Raw genomic sequence first — 25,375 nt, forward strand, 5'->3', positions numbered from 1 at the left:
AGTTTTTACCGGATACCGTTTCAATTTGAAAATTATTTGAAAGAAGATATTGATATACTCAGTCATGGATATGCAAGAGTATACTAATTATCACATACCTTTTAAAACTGAAAATTCGTTAATTAATTCTTCATTTATAATGAAAGCTTATTAGATGATTAGTTTCATTTTACTATTATGCATAATAAAATATATGCATCGATTCCGCATCCTGCATTATTGTCTAGAATTTAATATGAAAACATTTACACACATGGAAATAATATATATATATATATATATATATATATATATATATATATATATATATATATATATATAAATTTATACGTATGTATATATACAGGGTGTCCACAAAGTCTGCCTACATTATGCAGCCAGTCTTTTTGGAAACCCTTTAGATTATGCAGCCAGAATTTGTGGGCACCATGTAGATTATGAAGCCAGCCTTTGTGGACACCCTATATATATATATATATATATATATATATATATATATATATATATATATATATATATATATATGTAAAAATAAAATATTTTTAACCTTTATATATCTAATTTTAAATAAATAAGAATGTAAATATACAAACTACTAACTATAGTGGGGTTGATAAGTAGTTAAATGGATTAATCCAAATCTTATAAATACAAGACTGATAAATTAAAAAATTAAAAAATGTATCCATTTTAAATGTGGAAATTGATGAATCGCACAGGTAAGAAATTCATTTTTATACTATGAAAAGGTTAGTAATTACAATTAAGAATAGGAAATTGGGGAAAAAAAATTTTTGTAACTTGTCTTCTTCCTAAGATTAAGGGTGGTGGTGTTTGATCAACACTGCTGGGGAGCCATGATGTAATACACTGTTTTGTTTTTAAATCCCCGAAACAGTGTTTCATGGTAAACAACTGATGATCCCTTAAAAAATATAAAAATTGGTATTATAGTAAATTTGAGAGTTGATGCAGTGATTGCAGGTGATTAAATGACTTACTGACTAGATGTTTTTTTTAATGAATGATAAAAAATAATTTTTTGTGTGGTTTCAAATGTAAAAAACTTCAAAGACTATATATATATATATATATATATATATATATATATATATATATATGTGTGTGTGTGTGTGTGTGTGTATTGAGCAAGATAGAGAGGTAGAAAGATAGATAAAGAGGGATAGATATAAAAGTTATCTTATCGGTGTGTATGCAAAAAAATCTTCACCAAACTCCTCTGTAAATATTTGGTTTACAGACTTGAAATTTGATAAATATGTTATTTGACCATGTGACTCATTTAATTAGGTTTGTAGCCTACAAAATAGCTGCTAAGGGCTCGGAATAAAAAAAAAAACAAACACCTATAGCAGTTGACCTTGGCAGGTGTAAATCCACTAACTTCACCGTATGCGTACATACAGATTTTTAGCTTTAAGTCGCTTTATTTCTAGCTTGTTTTTATCAAGTCGACAATAGATTAGACTATAACAGTGATGGTTGAAGCGATAAAAAAACGATTAACGGTGAATGTGTGGGTGCTTGCATTTCACACAATGGCACCAAATCATTTTTCGATGCTGATGCATTTTTGTCTCTGCGCCATATTTTCAACTAGTATTTTCAACTTAAATGCAAGTTTTACGATATATTTTATATTAAACTGTTAATCGAATGTGAAGATTAGTTAGAAAACATTCACCTCTCCTCATCATGTTACGGATGGTTTTCTAAATAACGTTATTATTTCAGCAAGATAGTAAACCAATTTTCTTTAAATTCTTCAAATCATTGCTATAAATATTGGGTCCAATATAACATTCAATAGAGAATTATCTCTATGTTAATAAATACGGAATTTGCATGAATTAAAATATCATATTTATAAGTATTTTACAGCCGTGCAATGCCTATGTCCTCCTTATATATATATATATATATATATATATATATATATATATGTGTGTGTGTGTGTGTGTGTGTGTGTGTGTGTGTGTGTGTGTGTGTGTGTGTGTGTGAGTGTGTGTGGGTGTGTATACTAGCATTTCGGTCCGGCATTGCCGGGTGTTTTGATGTGTATGCTGAGCAAAAAAAAAGGTCATTTTTTTAAATTTTGACCCCTATTATGACCCCTTAACATTTTTTGTTTTGGGCTCAAATCAAGTTATTAAGTTAGATCCATGTCCAGGAAACCTATATATACAATTTCAAGTGTTTACACTCAAAATTGTCGGAGGAGTTTGGTAGAGTTCTCAAAAGTCAAATCGTTCAATTTTGACCCGTTATCAGCCAAATTTCTAGCCGAAAACCGATCACATCGAATTTCCCAAATCTCAGTACCCTGTATATCAAATTTCGAGTTTGTAGATTAAAAATTGACAGAGTTATTGCGTAGGGAAATGTCCACAGACACACAGACAGACAAACACACAGACCTGTTCACTTATATATATATATATATATATATATATATATATATATGTTTGTTGGTGGGGGGTGAATGGACTATGCGTGCATGTTTCTATATGGAGCATTTATTTCCTAAAATATTTACTAATTATTACGGATTTTTTAATAAAGTTGGCTGTAGTCAAAGGTCAAAACGTGAACCGTGTAATTTAATTTTATAATGTTTGGTATAAAAGGGGTAAAACGCTTCGTAAAAAAGTAAGATACATGCTTTGTGTTAAATTTTTACTATTTTTATCGAGATTAATTTTATTCTCGAATTTCAAGGTTGCTTTTTGGTATTTTAAAAGAGGAAAAATATGGACACAAATCCCATTCGGAAATTTGCATTTAATGTGATCCATATTCATTAGACACGGATTAAAAGGGGCATTATTGATTATTAATTTTTTAATATGCCAGCTTTAGCTTTAGGAAATATTTTCTGGAATAAAAATCAATTGATTATGTTCACAGTTAGAATGGCGATTCGATAGTTTTTCAAAATTGAATATTTGTCAATTTAATTCCAAGGATTGATAAACCCAGATTTTAACCATTAAACGGATTTATTGCCCTTAGCAAAGAATATTTCTGAGTAAAATGGATTTCCGGTTACAATTATTTTGGAATAATTTGATTAAAGTAATAAAACTAAATATTAAGCAATTTAAATCTATAGTTACTATATCAAGTAATATATATATATATATATATATATATATATATATATATCATATATATTTTATTTCATTTCATAGATATTTTATTTACTACTTATTCAATCATTAATCTATCATCTCATAATGGTATTTAGCTTTAAACGTTTAAGCACCTGTTTTAAATGTAATGCTATGTTTTAAACGTACATTATCTATTTTAAAAATAACTAGTATAATTAATAAAGATTGGATTAATAATCTCAACTGATGAATGTATAGAATAGAATTGAATATTGAAAAAGAAGAGCTTAACTATAAAATTATTTTGGGAGATCCTACCTTAATTTGTATAATGTGTAACCTATCTTATCTGGTTACCCCTGTCTTAACCTTGGAAATGATATTATCCCATTTATTGGTGTTAATTATAAAAAGAGGTAATTTTTTTTTTGACGGATACCCTCGTGGATATTCTTGGCCTGATGAGGTGATTCTTCTTGGCAGGGTGATCACTGAAACATGTTTGCATATGTGTAGCCATTGCTTATCACATCCAACACACACACACACACACACACACACACACACACATATATATATATATATATATATATATATATATATATATATATATCCGATTTTCGTATGTTTTTGATCATTTCCTAATGCATGTATTTTTCGTTTGGTGGATTGATTGTTACTACTTCATTTGATGAGCAAAGGCAAAATAGATTCACTGGTTTATTTAATAATTAAGTGATTAATTTTGTGCTATGAAACAGTTACTGCTAAGATTTGTTATCGTCAACTGAATTAAAGAAATAAATTGTAAGATGGTAAATATCATGAAATTTGGTATATCGACATTTGTCATTTATTCGTTATATGCTCTGTAATTACATTGGACTTTTTGAATAAAGATTGGTATATATAAAAAAGAAAATATAGGTGAATAAAGAATATTTCCACAGAAATACATCATTCGGACACGATAGTGTTTGAATATATGGTTAAGTAGCAGTTTAGTTATTTAGAACCGCTTTAAATTTTAACCGATCACTCATTTTTCGACAAAATTTCAAACACTTATTACAATTTATAGATCACATTCCCAGCTATATAGTGAAAAAATGATAATTTAATTTAGTAAAACAAAAGTAATGATGTATTTAGTGGTGTTTAAAATCGATAAAAACGTAAGGAGGTAAGCAACGCTTTTCTGATTGGTTTCCATAGCAAGCACATCGCTTAACCTACTAGTGTTGCTACTAATTCACTGTTGTAGCGAAAAGAGAAGTAACAAGTAAGACGGGGAGAATAAACTTATTAAAAGGAGAAAACTAGTGGATTTTATAGACGCAGACGAGTGCAACACATTATTTGGGGCAAAAAAATAAGACTGAAATTAAACAACGAACAAGGGAATTTAGTGGAAGCTTGGAAAAATTATGGATTACAATAGCAATATGCGAGCATGCAAAGTAATATAGTTTAGTTTAAACATAGGAAAATAAAGGACGAGTTGTCTAAAAAGGAAAAGAAAAGAACAAGATATTCTAGTAAATAATATGATAAATTTATTACTTAAATAGTGCAGCATTATTTTATTTTCAATAAAATTTAACATTATATAATGAATTTAAAAGACGGAACTATTTAAGTTATGAATTTCTTAATTTTCTTTACTAGAACATGTCCTTGTGTTTTCTAGTTTAAATAACTAGTCCTTTACTTTTTCATGTTTAAGCTTAACAATATTACTTTTTATATTTGCATGTTTCTATTGCAATATATATATATATATATATATATATATATATATATATATATATATATATATATATATATATATACTAGCAAAAGTGCCTATCGTTGACTGGGTTCAAAAACAGCCTACGGAAAATGGACTCTGATTTATGAAAGTATAATAGGTTATGAAAAGGAAAGGTTGTAAAGAGATAGCTTCAAATTTGGGGGGGGGGGTTATCAAAACCAAAGCAAAATATGATGAAAGTAAAAATAAAATAGATAGACCTCATAATTTATTATATCATACCTGTTCACACTCAAACACTTATCACATTATTCTGTGGATCTATATTTAAAAACCTTGTTAAACTTTGTGACATATTTGCATTCTATGGAGGTCAGGGGCGAACGAACACCCCATAATTTAAGTATAACATATTTCTTCAAACTGAAACATAATTATCAAAGTATACCTACGCATATAGATATGAAAAGTTTATATAAAAGTTTGTGCCTATTTCCATTCTATGGAGGCTACACGCGAACGCAGACCCCAAAATTTTAATGAATCATCATTATACCAGATCAAACATACCCATTCCTGTGTATCGATACATCTTCTCTCATTATATGTGATGAGTTTTCTATAATAGTCAACCATATTGGAGGCAATTCGTGACCAGACACACACACAGACGTTCAGGTTATTATATATATATATATATATATATATATATATATATATATATATATATATATATATATATATATATAGCTTTAATGTCAATCATAAAAGCTTCCGTTGCAAAAATAAAGTTTTTCGTAAGTCAAATTAGGAGGAATAAAAGTCACCAGACTAAAACATCCACGAAAGACAAGCTCCAAAAAGTATTTTGAGAAATATGGAAATTTAAAAGAACGCTATAAACTATATTGTCGGATCTCTCGGAGATTAATACTACTACATAAGTAGTTATGGTTATTCGAAATACCTGTACCTCGTCTTCATAAACGAGAAAGTATGTGTTCACCTTTCTAGGTCTGGCCTGTCTATACAACCATAAATTTGATGCCCTCTAATTGAACTTCAAGAAATTTAAAGTTTAAAGGTAGAAGCTTAAAATTTACCGACCCCAGTGAAGCAATCCTTTAATTGAAACCCAAGGGTCTTTTGTTCACTGAACTCTTATGCTTTCCCTGCTTATTAGACATCTATTTTTTTAATACGGATATATGTATGTGTATGTATATATATATATATATATATGTATATATATATATATATTCTATGTTATTTTATTTTATACGAGTCAACTCACCCCTCACTCCTCAACCCATTTCCTGCTATTTAAACGCTGCTCCAACACCCCCTAATGATTTAGTATTAACAGTACTTACATTATTATTATTGGTAATGGTTATAGTGATGTTTATTTAGAATTCATTAAAGCTTCCCCAACACTCTATAATTCCTCTTAATCTTTTGAATACAAAACAAATATTACGCTAGAGCCGCATTTCCCCCATGCTAACTCGCACCTTCTCTACTCTTCTGCTGAGAAGCGTTAGGCTTCGAGAGGCCCTGGCAAAAAGAGTCACTTCTATCCCCCACATTTTGCCTGTATTCCCTTATTCAATAAATGATCCATTCTATATCTACCAATATCTAGTTTTGTGTCTTTATTTCCTACTCTTAGTGTCCTATTATATATATATATATATATATATATATATATATATATATATATATATATATTATTTTTTTCTTTTTCATACCGATACTTTTTGTGACCAAGAGACGGCGTCCGCTTGAAATATATACAAAATAACAATAAAAATATAAAATACAAAAAGAAGCATCGTTTTTCATGCTTACAAAACCCCTTTATATGCATACATATATATATACATAAATAAATATAATATATATATATATTCACATATATATATATATATATTCACATATATATATTCATATATATACATATATATATGTTCATATAAATATATTTATATTCATATATATATTTATATATATATTCATATAAATATATTTATATTCATATATATATTTATATATATATATATATTCATATATATATATATATATTCATATATATATATATATATTCATATATATATTAATATATATAGATTCATATATATATTCATATATATATATTCATGTATATGTATATATATATATTCATATATATATATTCATATATATATATTCATATATATACATATATATATATTCATGTATATGTATATATATATATATATTCATATATATATATTCATATATATATATTCATATATATACATATATATATATATTCATGTATATGTATATATATATATTCATATATATATATATTCATATATATATATTCATATATATACATGTATATATATATATACATATATATATATATATATATATATATATATATATATATATATACAGTGATGATCATATTTATTGGCACGGTAAAATAAAAGTTAAATTTCGTCTAATAAATTCTAAAAAAACGGATTAAATTAAAGAAAATAACAAAGTATATTATGTATTTTTAACTGGCCTTTCCGATGCAGCAATCGGATTTTAGAAAAAATAAATAACAAAGGAACAACAAACATAATTGCAAAAAACCCTTGTTCAAAATTATTGGCACGATTTATTTAATAATCAATTGTATAGCCTTTGGCCTTGATTACCTTCCTCAGTCGCTTTTCATAGTTTACAACCAAGTTGTTGCACTCTTCAGTAGTAATTTTAGCCCACTCTTCCTGACAATAATCCTCCAATTGAATAAGATTCTTAGGCTTCCTTTTCATTACCCTCAATTTTAATGTTCTCCATAAATTTTCAATTGGATTAAGGTCTGGGCTTTGTGATGGCCACTCCAAAACATTAATATGATTGTCCTCAAGCCATTTCTTAGTCAGTTTAGCCGAATGCTTTGGGTCATTATCTTGCATGAACCACCAACGACGACCAAGTGAGAGCTCTTTAGCAGAGTCTTTCGGGTTTTCATCCAATATTTTAACATAATCTTCCTTTTTTATGCTACCTGTGACCTTAACAAGTCGCCCTGGTCCAGAGGCAGCAAAGGATCCCCAAAACATCAAACTGCCTCCACCGTGCTTCACTGTGGGTATGGTGTTCTTAGGCAGGAAAGCTTCGCCAGATTTTCTGTAAATATAAGACACTTTATTATGGCCAAATAACTCTATTTTCGTTTCGTCAGTCCATAGAACACGTTTCCAGAATGCAACATCTTTATCAATATGACGTTTTGCAAAGGCTAGCCTTGCTTTCAGGTGCACAGGCTTCAATAAGGGAGTCTTTCTCGGACGACATGCTTTTAAACCAGCTCTCTTCAAAACTCTACCAACTGTATGTCGAGATACATTCACTCCAGAGGTGCTCTGTTCATCAACAATCTCCCCAACAGAGATCCTTCGGTTTTGTTTTACTTGTCGAACAATTTTCCGTTCATCTCTTGGGGAAAGAATCCTTTTTCTCCCTCTACCCTCTAAACTCATAACGTGGCCTTGCGATTTGAACTTGTTTATTATGGCTCTAACAGTGGATTTGGGAAGGTTTAGTTTCTTTGAAATCTTATCATAGCCCTCCCCATTGGTATGGCATGCTACAACAAGCTTCCTGACGTCTTCGCTGTGTTCCTTAGTTTTAACCATGGCGATTGAAAATTATAATTTAGTCACTTATAATAGTTTAAATAAATCGCTATCTAAAAATTATCTGAAAAAAATTATTCACTGAATTAGCGTTAAACAAGGATAATATGGCTATAAAAAAGTTCAGAAAGCACGTACACCGGAAATTGATTGATATTATACTGATACTAAAAGAAAAACAAAGCCGTGCCAATAATTTTGAACAAGGGTTTTTTGCAATTATGTTTGTTGTTCCTTTGTTATTTATTTTTTCTAAAATCCGATTGCTGCATCAGAAAGGCCAGTTAAAAATACATAATATACTTTGTTATTTTCTTTAATTTAATCCCTTTTTTAGAATTTATTAGACGAAATTTAACTTTTATTTTACCGTGCCAATAAATATGATCATCACTGTATATTCATATATATATATATACATATAAATATTCTAATATATATATATATATATTCATATATATACACATATATATACATATATATATATTCATATATATATATATATTCCTATATATATTAATATATATATATATTCATATATATATATATTCATATATATTATATATTTATATATATATGAATATATATATATTCATACATATATATTGATATATATATATTCATATATATATATTCATATATATATTCATATATATATATATTCGTATATATATTCATATATATATATATATATATTCATATATATATATATGTATTTATATATTCATATATATATATTCAAATATATATATGTATTTATATATTCATATATATATATATATATTCAAATATATATATATATTCATATCTATATATATATTCATATCCATATATATATTCATATATATATACTCATATATATGAATACATATATATATATATTAATATATATATGGATATATTTATATATATGAATATATATACATATATATATATATATTAATATATGTATATATTCATATATATAAATATATAGACATTCATATATATATATATTCACATATATATATTCATATATTCATATATATATATATATATATAAATTCATATATATATATATATATTCTGATATATATATTCATATATATATGCATATATATATATATTCATATATATATATTCATATATATATATTCATATATATATATTTATATATATATTTATATATATATATATATATTCATATATATATATATCTTCATATATATATATATTCATATATATATATACTTATATATATAATCATATATATAATCATATATATATACTCATATATGTATACTCATATATAAATACTCATATATATACTCATTTATATATGCACGTTTATATATATTAGTTTATAAAATCTATATGGCGATTAGCCTACACTGAATATTCTGCGTTTCATCCACTTATCGGATTCGTGAGGCTTATGCGCGACTCTCAAAATCTATTAAACTATAGACGAGAAATAGCAAACAACTGTGTTCACAAAATAAAACTTACTCTAGGATTGCGATGCAAAATAGCTTTAAAACTAACAATAACATTAGAAAACAAACAGATAAATAAATTAAACAAACATGAATATACATAAACGATCACACATATATGTATATATATGTATATATATGTGAATTTATGTGTGTACACATAGGTCTATTTATATATATATATATATATATATATATATATAAATTAAAAAAGGAGGGAATAGATCTACCTTAAACCACTAACCTAGCTCAAAAACAGATCCTTTGTTCGATAAAATGCAGGCCCATAGGTTGATAGGAAGGGTGCAGTGTATACTAGAAAGCTGATTGGCCAACTAGAAATCCTCAACATATATAAAAACAAGAAGCAACCACAGAATTCGCGCATAAGCCTGACAAATCCTATAAGTGGATGAAACGCAGAATATTCAGTGTAGCTTGATTCGGACTAATATTCGCAACTGGCATACATTCAAATATTACCACCGACGCTATTTTGAAGAATTACAAACATGAAGATACGGATTTTCAAAAAGGTTTCATACAGGGTGTTATTTCTGTTGCAGTTACTCATCCATATGAAACTGTACTTCCTAAGAGATACATAGATGCTTTGAAACACCTAGCGAATAACAAGAACTTGAGTATATCACCATCTGATGAAGGTGGTGGTATAGTATTAATGGAAAAAGATGAATACCTGGAAAAAATTTCCACATTGTTGGCAGACAACAACACTTACACCAAAACTGATTTAAAGACAGTAAATCGAAGTGTTGAGAATTTTAACCACTCTTATAAAAAAAAATTATAAAATACAATAAAATTTGGATGTCATACATTGAATACCACCCCAATGTTCCATCACTATATGGCCTGCCCAAAATTCATAAACCAGACATCCCTATGCGCCCTATAACATCCGGCATCGGTAGTGCCACACACAAAATTGCACGTGCCATATCCAACGTTTTGACTCCACTACTGGGCACTATCAGCACCTCCCACATAAAGAACTCCGGAGATTTACTGAACAAAATACAAAACATTAACGTGCGAAACAAAACTATTCACAGCTTAGATATAACCTCATTATATACTAATGTCCCCATTGAAAATGCTGGAATTTACTCCTGAAACATTTAAAAAAATCTTACATTAGCTTACCTTTTCCTCCCGACATACTTATAAAAATCATTAGACTTATAACTGACATGACCTACTTTCATTTCAATAACAATTTCTATGAACAAAATTTTGGTCTTCCTACGGGTAACCCTCTTAGCGGAGTATTAGCTTGCCTTTTCTTAGAATTCCTAGAATCTGGTCCTTTCAAATTCAGATTACCTCCAAACACAGAGTATTTCAGATACATTGACGACATCTTAATTTTTCTTCCTGAAAATACGCGCATAAATATCATTAGAGACAAATTTAACTCAGTCGAACCTTTCATAAATTTTACCTATGAAACGGAAAACAATAACTCATTACCTTTTCTTGACATACCTCTAATAAAATCCAATAATAAATTATCCTTCAAAGTTCACCACAAAACTACACACAAAAACGATTACATACATTTCTATTCACACCATAACAATAAAATAAAAACAGGGATGATAATTGGTTTCTTCTTACGCGCTTTCAGAATTTGCAGTCGTGAATATCTCGATGAAGAATTCAAATACCTTACAAACATTTTGAAAACCTTGCAATATCCGACGTATTTCATATTGAATGCTAATAGCAAAGCCACACAAATATTTTCCAGAATAAATAATGATAAAAAATCATAAACACCAGACCTTTCTCTCATAAACAGACATTTTCTTTTACCTACATACACCAATAATACAATAATCTATGACACACTAAACACACTAAAAATTCCTATCGTACAAACCACATCACTAACCATAAGACATATATTAAAAACTACGAAACATCTCTATAACAAACCAGTTTCTGATGGAGGTATATATACTATTCCTTGCCATAATTGCGATCATAAATACGTTGGTGAAACTCAGCGTAAATTGAAAAAAAGGCTCAATGAACACAAAAGAGATATAAAAAATAGCAATTCTCTAAGTGCATTATTCTCTCATGCATTGCAACATAACCACACCTTTGACTTTAAACAAGCAAAAGTAGTTAAATTTATTTCAAATAGACCGCGCCGGAGACTCCTTGAATCTGCGCTTATCGCAATTTCAAGCACTATTAAACTACGTGGAGGTTTCTATAACATAGCGCCATTAATAAGTAAACTGTTATTAAAAGAACATTATTTAACTGTGGACACAGGTTAACTTTCTCACACCATTCAAACACCCCCTGTAATAATTAACACATAATCTCAATCAAAAAGTTACCTAAAAACATTCATTTCATTTCTGTTACAAACGTATATTTGAATTTCAACAGATATATCTTATTCCCAATAAGAATATAAACTTGCGTTCTTAGTTTTAAAATTAAATTAACGACTATATGACGTCACTAAAATTTCCTTCTCTTTAACAGCGCCAGCCCCCCCTCCTTTTTGAATTTCCAACATCAATTTTCCGTTTCTCTGAAATAGAACTGCGTCACACTGTGCACGTGAAACATTTTCAAATATTTTGTACTGGTATATTTTTTGGTTTTTTAATCTCATTCATCCAGAGGAAGTCTCGAAATAAAGACGAAAAGTTAATGAACACATAATACGGTTTGTACCTTTGTATTTTCTCTCTCTCTCTCTCTCTCTCTCTCTCTATATATATATATATATATATATATATATATATATATATATGTATACATATACAGTATTTTGATTCCTGGCGTTGCCCGGTCTTACAATAAGCTTAAACATTATGTTTTAATTTATGCAAAATGCATATACATTATTAGAGAATCAATCATGTATTGATTAGTATATATTACGAGGACAAATTTGTCAGCTGAAAACATTCGCAAAAAAGAAATAAACAGAATATAAAAAATAAAAAATATATATATATATTTATATATGCATATATATATGTATATATATATATATATATATATATATATATATATATATATATATATATATAATCATATATATACAGGGTTATTTAAAAATAGCAAAATCTAGATGAAGGCCATCTAGAACATATGCTGTAGAACTGAGAAAAAAAAGGTCAAAGGTCCTAGTGTTTTTATGTGATGTTTCGAATATAATAAACTAGTTATGACCAAAGTTTCATTTCATTCGGACAAAACACTAAGAAACGGGGCCTAATTAGAGTTGGGACCTGTTTTTTGGGGTCACCCTGTATATATTGTAAGAAGTCTACGCGGCTCAAAAAACGTTTTACCATTGTTATAATGATTATACATGAATTATATGGAAACGTTAGTGGATCAGCGTAGACTCCTTACAATGTTTTTTTTTTTTAAATAATTTTATTTATATAAAAGTCAACTCATACATTAATTACATATGATAAAAGATTGTCTTAATTTATGTTAGCAATATATACTGGATTGAACGATATAATTGTTGCATTGAAACAACAACATCATTCAATTTTTGTTTGATGAAATATTTTTGTTGTTGTTGTTATTGTTGTTGCTGCAGACTATCTACTAGTTGGCCAGTTGTGTACAAATCCCAAAGAACGATAGAATCTTCTATCATATCTTAAAGTTACAAAATGTTCACCGGGCAATGTCGGAGATGCGCTTCTCTACAATTCATACTCTCTACAAATCCATCTTAGGGCGCAGAACCAATGCCAGTACCCTTAAAATGCAAATCTGGAGGGTCCAAACCTTGAGGGCACAGCTCAACGAAGTTTCCAACAACGTTTATGATTTTTGGTTTAGTTTCAATTGAGGGCCTCATTATTTAACCTTACATCTTCGAAGACGGCTTGGAAGTCAACAACAAAGTGTACCTGGATGTGCAGCAGAGTATGATGATGCCCTAGTGAAATCGGCACATCAAAAGTATGGCAATAGAACGCAGCGCCGGCCCACAATTCACTTGGATTCTGAAGGAGTGTTACAACCTTGCATACTTCTATCACTGCCCTCTCATTCCCTGACATAAATCTATTATGTCATACGTCGGGGAACATCAGCAACATAATCTCCCATAATATCAACGCCAGTCTGATCGTCGTTACCGCCGAGTGTTCGCCGAGCTTACGCCGGCGATTGTGGAAAAGGTATGCTCCCAGTTCTGGAGTCGTATCGAGGCATGGATTGAGCCTAAAGACGAATAGATTGAGTAAATGTCAGCTCTCCTCCATAGTCAACGTACTTGTATTGATTTTTTTTCAATAAAAATTTTAAAACAGATCTGTAGTGTTGTTTTTTTTAGGGCGACACTTTTCTCGTTTCACCCTGTATATATATATATATATATATATATATATATATATATATATATATATATATATATATATATATATATCAGAGCAAACAGTTAATATAACATGTTAAAAAAACACTTTGAAATGAGTTAAAAACATATTTAATCTGAAAATGAAACTCTTGATAAATGGATAGTCTTTAATCCGCGGAATTTGAAGGAAATACTTTCCTTCTCACCAGAGGGTAGGAATTAGAAACATCGGGATCGGATTTTGCCTACAAAGGTATTAGAGTAAACTACAAGTAAGTCAAAGTTCTTACTTAATAACAAAAAGTGAAGCAGAGGGAATATGGTAAAGAAAAAGGTGATTACACGTGAATGGATAGTCTGGTCAAAGGTAAATAATCCAATGACGGTAAAATCCAAAAATATAACTCCAAGAAAGTTAATAGAATTTCAATTTGCACAAATAAAATCCAAAGAAATCACGTAATGTGAAGATGGTCACAAAATAATCCAAAAGACCGAAATCCATGGAATAATTCACTAATATGTATAAAGAAAAGAAAAGGGGGAAATTCCAATAATATTAATAAAGGAAAATAAGATATGCTTTTCACACGACTGCCGAGACATACTAAGAAAGATCAGGGAAAAAGACGAGGAAAAAATTATATATATATATATATATATATATATATATATATATATATATTCTGCATTCGTCTTTAATCAAAATTATCTTTTGATTGTTGCAAATATAGTATAAATTCAGACATCAATTTTTATGCATCGTTAGTTTACTGTATGTCAAATTAAAAATAACCTACATGATGTCTGCAAGTGAAGAAGCAGCTATTCTATGTTACACTACGACTATGTTAAACCCAACATCCTTTGGTTGGCCGAAGCTTTTGGAATAATTTTGCGTTTTTTAGTTTGGCATGCCATCAATTCCTAACGTAGACGAATCTTGAACATTTAATTAAATCACCGTGTAATCGATTGCTGGTCATAAAACTCCACTAAAACTGTGACAACCACGAAACAGAAGTCGATGCACCATAAAACTAGGTCCATTAATTCGTTTTGTTTCGGACGCAGGAAAGAAAGGCCCATTTATTCTAATCAGCTTAAGACTCTCTCTCTCTCTCTCACACTTACTCTCTCTCTCTTTCTCTCTAACACACACAGACACACACGCAGACATACACACAGACGCACGCACGCACACACACACACACACACACACACACACATATATATATATATATATATATATATATATATATATAATCAAAATTCTTGAAAATGTTTTTTCTCATGATTACCAATCCTATTCGAATAAGGGCAGACGACTTTATACATATAAAGTATTCTATATCTATTCAGATACAACTTTATATAAACATAGTCACGATTAGAGTTACTTAAACAGATAAGCCATATCAATTATATATATATATATATATATATATATAACGAATGATAAAAATATATTTTGTATAGTTTTAAAGGTAAAAAACTTCAAAGACTATATATATAAGCATATATAAACAAATAAATATATATATATGATTTATAAATATATATTTTTTGTAAATGATGTATTTTAAATAATTTTCGTCATGATACCTTTACTTTATATATGATTTTTAATTGCATTCTTTGTTGTATTTAATTGTTTAAATTATAATTGTTTCAATCAATTATGTCATTAATTCAGCAAATTCGCACAATTCCTTCTTTCTATTCAAGATGTGCCGAAAAGCTCACGATATCAAGGGTTTGGCCCAGAACTACTACTGAGCACACAGCACAATAGTGAAATTTCATTTGGTGGCAAGGAGAGTCTTGTAGACGATAAGCGTTGTGGTTGGCCATCGGATGTTTACAACGGCCAATTAAGAGCCTTAGTCGAAGTCAATCTACGCACAACTGTTCGAGAGCTTGCTTCTGAATTACACCTAATGTCAAGGGCGATTTCAGACCACTTGAGAGAGAGTTTGAAAATACAACACTCGTTGATAAATGGGTGTCTCATGATTTGAATAACAAGCAGAAGAAACATCGTTACGGAGTTTCATCTTCCCGCTTTTTACGCTACAAGAACGACATGGTTGTAACTTGCGGTGAAAAATAGGTTATTTTCAACAGCCAGTGACGGTACTATCCCTGGTAAGACTCTGAAAAAGTTCCACGTCATTTCCTGAAGTCAGATTCGCACCAAAAGATGATCATGCTGACTGATTGGTTGTCTGCGACCGGTCTCATCCATTACATTTTTTTAAAATGTAGGCGAGACTATTACGACTGAGAAATACTCTCAAAAAATGGGTTAAATGCACCAGAAACTTCTACAGCAACACCCAACATTAGTCACCAGAAAAAGCGCAATTCTTCTCAACGACAATGACCGACCGCATGTTGCTAAAACGACATAGAAAGAGTTGAATAATTTGGGCTACGAAACTCTGCCTCATCCGCCATAGTCCCCAGACCTTTCATCTACCGACTACCACTTTTTTCAAATCTCGACATTTACGGGAGAAATGCTTCAAAAACCTAAACGATATCAAAACGCCTTCAGCGATTTCATCACCACCAGAACGCAAGATTTATTCGTTACTGGAATAAATATACTTTTTATGTTGGCAAAAGTGTGTTGATTCTAGTTATGCTTACTCAGAAAAATAAACATACGTTTGAACGGAGATATATTCATCTGAATTTAAACGTTAAAAACCGCAAAAACTTTTTCGTCAACATAATACATTTCGAATAATGGGTTTCCTTCGTAATTGCATATTTTTAAATGTCAATATATGCAGTAAATCTTTTATGTAAATCCTAATATGTCACCGAAATGTTCTTTTATTAAAAACATTAAGCCATCAAAGCGTATGTTATACCGGAAAAAAACAAACTTTTGACATAATTAACTTAATAATAATAAATAAACAAAGTGATGCTAAATGTTATAAAACACAGCAATAATAGGATGTATAACAAAGAGAATGTATTAATAAAACTTAACCGGATTAATAAAACTGATAAACAGCAACTTAATAAAAACAATTATTAAAGGAACGTTAAAGGAAAATCTAAAAATATGATTATTACTTTAAGAATAGAGTGTGCTTAAACAGTTAAGATTACTATTTTTTTTTAAACAGCCTGAATAGAATTTACCCGCTACTATTATTATATACATTTAATTTATTAAATTGATATTATATTATAATAAAAATACTGTTGAAAATAAGAAAAATGGTTTGCTTGAGTATATTTTTGCGCTTGTCGCGATATCCCTTGTGTAAAATAGAAAGAAATCTGCAGAAACGTTTTCGGATATCCGTCGAAACACTACGTTTTTATTTAGACACATATAAAGAGTGGGGAAAATTATTGACAGTAATTTCAGCTAGACGGGTGTTTATCGTGAAAGATTGGAGAGGGGAACCAGAGATTGGAGCTTAAACGAGCAACTCCAATGGAAATAACGACAACACAAAGATAGGCTCGCAACGTCTCTTCTGTGGGAGAGAGGTTGCAGGGAAGGGAAAAGGGCATCCCTCACTAAGCCACGAACACTATTTTGTACTCTGTCAGGGCAGGATAGGCTGCTTTAAGCAGCTGCTGTCCAGATGTTGCAGCAGTATTCCATCCTTGGGCGTATTTGGCTTTTATATATAGATGAGTGCATCAGTAGTGAGATATCTTCTAGAGCGGTAGAAGGTTCCCACCATTTTTCCAGCGATCTTCGCAACAGACTTGGTGTACGTGTTCCATTTTTGATCAGGAGTAAAGATCAAACCCAGAAGCTTATCAAAACATGAGGACCTCCCGTAGACGAGAGTCATCCATTTGAATTGATGCCAGATGGGTATCAGAACGTTTATGATGTAAACATAGGAGCTTAGTTTTAGATGCATTAAAGGTAACCAGCAACCTCTTCCCCCACTGTACCACACGCTCAAGATCAGAGAAGAGAGATAAAAATGAATAAATAGCTGAAGAATTAAAGAATATTTAACTACGACACGAGAAACCAGTTAGACGCGGAGAGAAACTGTATCGCACTCATCCAGGGAAGACTTTTACGATGTAAGTGAAATTGGCCAGAATAAGCGTCGCACAATTAAATTATGTAAGTAAAGTTAATAAGCTGTTTATTCTGGATTTCTTTAGATAAAATAGTTTATCATAGCGCAGACGGGTATATACAAATCCGAGTTGTGAGCAAAGTGACGTCACAGCAAGGAAAAAAAAGGAGAGAGCACGTTCGAAACGGCGATAACGTCTAAGCTGTAGATGACGTTTGATAGAACGTGTGAGAAGACAGTGACGTTAGAGATGATAACGCCAAAACCACGTTAAAGAAAACGATCACGTGAAAGACGTCACAACCATAACGAGAAGTTATGCATTGCGGGGAGTGAGGAAATAAATAGTGTTACAGTAGGAAAAAAAAGGAGTTGAAGTTCTTATCTATTCTTTATCTACTTTGCGAGTGAGGCTAGACATGCTGGGTAAAGTTACAATATTATTACTCGAAGATTGCTGGGTCTTGATGAAATTAGTATGTTTTACAATTTTTAATTAGTGTCCAACGTATTATTTTAATGTTATTTACGGGAATGCAGTTATCTTTTGTAGATGTTGATAAACAGAGCTAGAATTTTCACGACTCGTGGCAAGAAGCAGTAAAACCAATGTAGATATCAGCTTTATAATTAGTGTGGAACTTACATTCTGCCTACAGGCATTTAATCTTATGAATTATATTAATCCTTACTAATGTTTGGGGGAGGGTGTACGCGGTATTTTTTAAACAAAAATACTCGGATAAAGAACAGCAGTAACGAAGTATTACTGGAAACTAAAAGAAGCCGAGTCGAAAATTATACAGCAAGCTACTATATGTAGAAATAAGGCGACCGACGAAGATTATGCTTGAATACAGCTGAAATCATTTTAAATATTAAAATGCAACAGAAACACAAATAGAAACAAAGAAGGAACGTTATTGTAGAATAGAAATAATGAACTAAAGTAAAGCATGTTTTAATGTAAGTAAATAACGCACGGGTTAAGTTAAGTTCAACTGTTACGTTAAAACATTACTAAATAGTGTGTCATCATATATATATATATTACATGGAGGTAACAACTTATCAAGGCCCAGAAGCCACTCGGGGATAAGGGTTATTGTGTGTACCGTAATCAATGGGATAGTGTTTCAGTATTCGTTAGTATTGAAGATTTGATAAAAGTATCATTACTTAAGGGGATGTTCATCAGGAATTTGTTTATGTTGGACTTGAAGACCCCCATAGTGAAGTCAGGACGGAAACTGGAAAGCGGTAGAGAGTTTCACAGGCGTGCAGTTCTAAGAAAGAAGCTTTGTTCATGGAATCTACGTTTTGATTTAGGCACAGATAAAGAGTGGGGAAAATTACTGGCAGTGGTTTCAGCTAGACGGGTGTTTATCGTGAAAGATTGGTGAGGGGTGACCAGAGATTGGAGCTCAGACGAGCACTTGAAATTGCAATAACGATAGAACAGAGATAGGCCCGCAACGTCTCTTCTGTGGGAGAGAGGTCGCAGGGAAGGGAAAAGGGCATCCCTCACTAAGCCACGAACTCTATTTTGTACTCTGTCAAGGCAGGATAGGCTATTTTAAGCAGCTCCTGCCCCGATGTTGCAGTAGTATTCCATTCTTGGGCGTACTTGGCTTTTATAGATAGATGATTGTATCAGTAGTGAGATATCTTCTAGAGCGGTGGAATGATCCCACCATTTTTCCACCGATCTTTGCAACAGACTTGGTGTACGTGTTCCATTTCAGATCAGGAGTAAAGATCAAACCCAGAAGCTTGTCAAAACATGGGGACCTCCCCTAGACGAGATCCATCCATTTGAATTGATGCCAGATGGGGATCAGAGCGTTGATGATGTAAATATAGGAGTCTAGTTTTAGATGCATTAAATGTAACCAGTCACCTCTTTCCTCACTGTACCACACGCTCAAGATCAGAGAAGAGAGAGTCAGAGATGCCAGACAAGTCCAGTCTCTATTTTCTAGCGTAATTCACGGGCTTTATATATAGATTGACAGATGCAAACTAATCTGTTCTTACCAAGAGTTGGTATCTCTAGTTCGACAGAAAATTGGTTTTTGTATTGTTCGCTCTCGATACGGACGTGAAGAGGAAGTGGGATGTTAAACCCCGTTATTTTTTTTTAATTATTTAAGAAGGGACTCATGATTTTTGCTTTCCTGTTTTAGTTCAAAACAAAAGTTTAATAACGTTTATAATAGCTCGTGTCAATTATGCTTCAAAACTTTGAAGAACATCGTTATATTTGTTAATATTCTTGTATGATTTGTTTTGTACTTTTTTTTTTAGTTTTGAAGACTCAACAAGAAATGCAGAAAATTCGAATATACCGCTAGGAAACGAAAACGCATGCGCGCACACGCAGTCGCAAACAATCCTGCAAATACAAACATCTTCGCTCAAATGTCGTCATCGGAAGAGACGCGGCCGTCGTCTGCGCATGTGCAGCGCGAGCAATTAAGCAGTATGTCGCCACTTCAATCGCTTCATTCTAAATCTATTTATGATTGGTAAATTAGAAACGAGAATTAAAAATCCAATTGACGTCTCTATTTTCCCCCTCTTAAAAACTGTACTTGATCTCAAATGTTCTTGCGTTAATTTCAAATTAATTCTCTGCTTCGCGGTCAGAGTCGCCGTATTGACTGATTCTTAAACGCTTCTCGTTACGCAGCGGGAAATATAATTCTAACTTTTTAGTTTTTTTCCATCGCAGTTCCAGATAATAATAAATAATTAAATTATATATATATATATATATACATCTCTCTCACTATATATATATACACACACATATATATATACAGACACACACATATATACACACACATATATATATATACACACATGTATATATACACAGACACACACACACACATATATATATATATATATACACAACGCCAACTAGGTGCAGACATTCATTCTCATGCCGATCTAATGAAAAGTTATGTTTTATTTATTACTAGCAGAGTCACTCGCCGTTGTCCGGTCATAAAATACGCTTAAATATGGTATTTTAATTTACGCAGATTTCGTATTCATTATTATAGAGTAAATTATTTCGTATCATAGTGTATCTAATATATCGTCATAATTTCATATATAGTTGGAAGAAGTGCGAATTTTATTTAATACAATTTGCTCTACATGTAAACAATGTTTTAGATAGACAAGATGCAAACTGAGGGTGGTCGAACGGTCCATAGAGGTATATAATTATATGGATTCATATGGATAATTGTTTCAGCCATTTACTTATATGGTATATATAGGTATCTTCATGTACACCTTTTTTAAATTCTTACACCTCTGTAGTCACTCATCACCGTGAACAATAATGAAAAAGTAACAAAAGTGTCAGTGACTTTGTGTAGTCTGAATTTTTCGAACCTGAATTTTATAAAGTATTTTGTAGCTCTAGTATTGCGTTATTGATCTAATATAACTATTTTTTGGAATCTATATTTAATACAGAATTGAAAAATATTTAAATGGTATATATATATATATGCGTGGCTGTGTGTTTGTCTGTGGGGGGTGTATATGTGTGTGTAAATGTGGTAGTATCTTATTTCAATGTTTACTAATTAAGGATAACATATATACTGGTGTCTGCGAATTGAATTATATGCAAAGACTTGCAAAATGTTCAAATACACCCCTCCTGAGTCGGCGTTGTTAAATGCCAGAGGGAATTCTTGTTAAGTCGGACTAGAGACAGTTTCAAAATTAGTATAGACCACATACAATAGCTACTTATCAATCTGATAGTGGGCAGGCTAATCGTTGCTTAACTTATATATATATATATATATATATATATATATATATATATATATATATAGTCTTGGAAGTTGTTTAACTTTTAAAACTATACAAAAAATATTTTTATTTTTTATCATTCATCAGAAAACTATTTTGTCAGTAAGTCATTTTATAACCTGCAACCACCGCATCAACTTGCTCTTTCGAATTCACTATAATACTAATATTATTTCAGGGATCATCAGTTGTTTACCATGAAACACTGTTCCGCGGATGTAAAAACAAAACGCTGTATTACATCATTGCTCCCCAACACTACTGATCAAACACTACCTCCCGTAATGTAATCTGAAGAAGAGGACATGATGCAAATATTAGATCTAGTTCCTTATTCTTACTTAATAACCAATTCATGTTACAAAAATTAATTTTTACCTGTGAGATGCATCTGTTTCCAAATTCGAAATGGATATATATATATTTTTTTAATTTACCAGTCTTGCATTTATAAGATTAGGATTAATCCATTTAACTACTTATCACCCCCACTATGATTAGTATTTTGTATATTTACATTCTTATTTATTGAAAATTAATTATATATAAAGGTTAAAAATATTTATAAATATATACATTTTTTTTAAATAAATTTTATGCATTACTAATAAAGTTTGGGGTTTCCTTTATTAATATATTCTGGTTATTTTACACGATTCGAAAGCATCAGGATAACGAACAAATGCTTTATTGAACTGTTTAAATATTTTAGATTTATCTCCACCTTGTTTTATCATCCTTATTCCTTAGCTAAAAACTGGTGGTATAAAATCTATTAATTTTAAAGTAACGCGAGCGATTCTCAAAAACTCTGATATAATGGTTCTATAAAGCATAAACACTGGACAGGCACCATCTTTATGCGGCATGCGAACTATTTGAAAAGGGAAACCGTTTCTTTTATCGAATGTTTTATAAAGAAAAATCCCATCCTCAATTTTTATATCTTAATCCAGAAATGTAACCTGTTGTCCTCTGTGTTCACAATCCAATTCTAACTCCTTTGGATATATAAGATGTTTATTTTTTTCGAATTCATCGTTATCGTTTATACATAAAAGGTCATCTATAAATCTCCTACTCCCATGAAATTATATGTTTTACATATTTTTTTAAAATTTATAATTACATATATATATATATATATATATATATATATTTATAATTACATATATGTATATTATTTACCACCCAAAACAGATAAATATTACTATAGAATTTTCTTTTCTGGTGGAAATTATTTATTTGATTTATAATTGATTTAAATATTTTAGATATATGTTTACTTAAAGGTTTAGTAATTCATGTCTTTAAACCTACAATAAGCATAGCGCTTACTGAATTTTTGTGCATTTTAGCTATCTAATGCATATATGGAAGATTTTGTTTTTTTCTTCTAACTTTAACTTTTTTAGTAATAATGCTATCATTCAGAATAATTCTATCTAAATTAATATTACTTACTTTATAGGTATCTGACACTTTACCTATTATCCTACTTCTATCTATAAACGTTGTATATACTATATTTTTACATATAAAAGCGATATTGGTTGCCGCTTTATCAATAGGATCTATCACAAACTTATCTTGAAGTATTTTAAGTTCCTCGAGTATTTCTGAAGTTTTAAGAAGAGGATATGTTTTTTTTAAATTTTTTAGGGTGTGTACATTTTTTATACGTTTAACCTTTCCATTTACGCATTCAAGTATATTATGTTTCCATGCATCAAACGTAGACTGTGCTGATTTATATTTATTTACCATAGACATAATAACACCTTCTAGGGCTTTGGTTAATTCTTTAACGCATTTAGTAAAATTTAGGTATTTAAGCTGTCTATAATTGGAAATTTTACTAAAGAGTTTTCTGTATTTGTAATGATTTACTATTTTTAAATTTCCTGTAGTTACATGTTTTATCTTGTTATTAGAGAAATGAGAAGAATTACATTCACATTCTGAAACATTTATAGTAGTATCATTTATATTTATATGTTCTACCGTTTTTTTTATAATTGAAAACCTTATTACGTATGGTTGGCCCTAGTTTATACGTAAAAATTTGTTGTTGATCTTTTGTCTGCAGCTCATTTGGTAGTCATTGTATGTTTTTGTTTATTTAATATTTTAGGTAAATTTATATCATCAAAACTGCACAAACATATCTCGGTTTCTTTTTTATACCTTCCACATGTAGCTTATATAATTTAGTGTCAATTTATATCCAGAATATAATCGCGCCATTGAATGAAATATTATTTCCTATATATCGTATCCGGTTATAAAAATATTTTCGATGCTATTTCCTTCAAAACTTCTTTTTTTGTTTGATTAAGCAGTTTTCTAATATAATTAAAACACTCAGAAATTTGATTAATCATATCTTTAATTTTACTAAAAAAATCCTCGCGTGAAATAGCTGATTCTCTGTTATTTCTATTAACATAAGTTCTATCTCTTATACCGCAGTGAGGCAAGGTTGGATATAATCGATCTATATTTTCGAAATCTTGTATGTTATTTTTTAACTTTAATATTCAAACCATATGGGTAAATTACTCGCATTTTTTAAATTATTTTGTCTTCCTTATCCTGACACATCTTTAGGATATCGTTATCTACATTTCATAAACTATTATATGCATTACTTTAAAATGTTTCAATTATATATATATATATATATATATATATATATATATATATATAAGTTTAGTGGTTATATTTAAATTCTGTATTCATATTCTGAAAAAACAAAATATAGACACATGTATTCTAATTAAGAGTTCCCTTTCCTATACTTACTTCCATATAATTATCATTCACCATTCAAAAAACTGTTTTCAATATTTGTGCTGAAAAGCAAAATAAATTTCTATTCACAGCTGAACATTTTGCTAAATGCATTTCATTTTCTCTGTTTATATGAACCACTATCGAAAATCCATGGATTAAGGAAATCAACGTAACCCCATCTATATATTCCTTTTGTCAAACAATAAATTCTTAATTCGAATATATGTGTCT

The sequence above is a fragment of the Euprymna scolopes genome, chromosome 13 (genome assembly GCF_053919585.1).
Source record: "Euprymna scolopes isolate OS-2025 chromosome 13, ASM5391958v1, whole genome shotgun sequence".
NCBI classification, from domain to species: Eukaryota; Metazoa; Mollusca; class Cephalopoda; order Sepiida; family Sepiolidae; genus Euprymna; species Euprymna scolopes.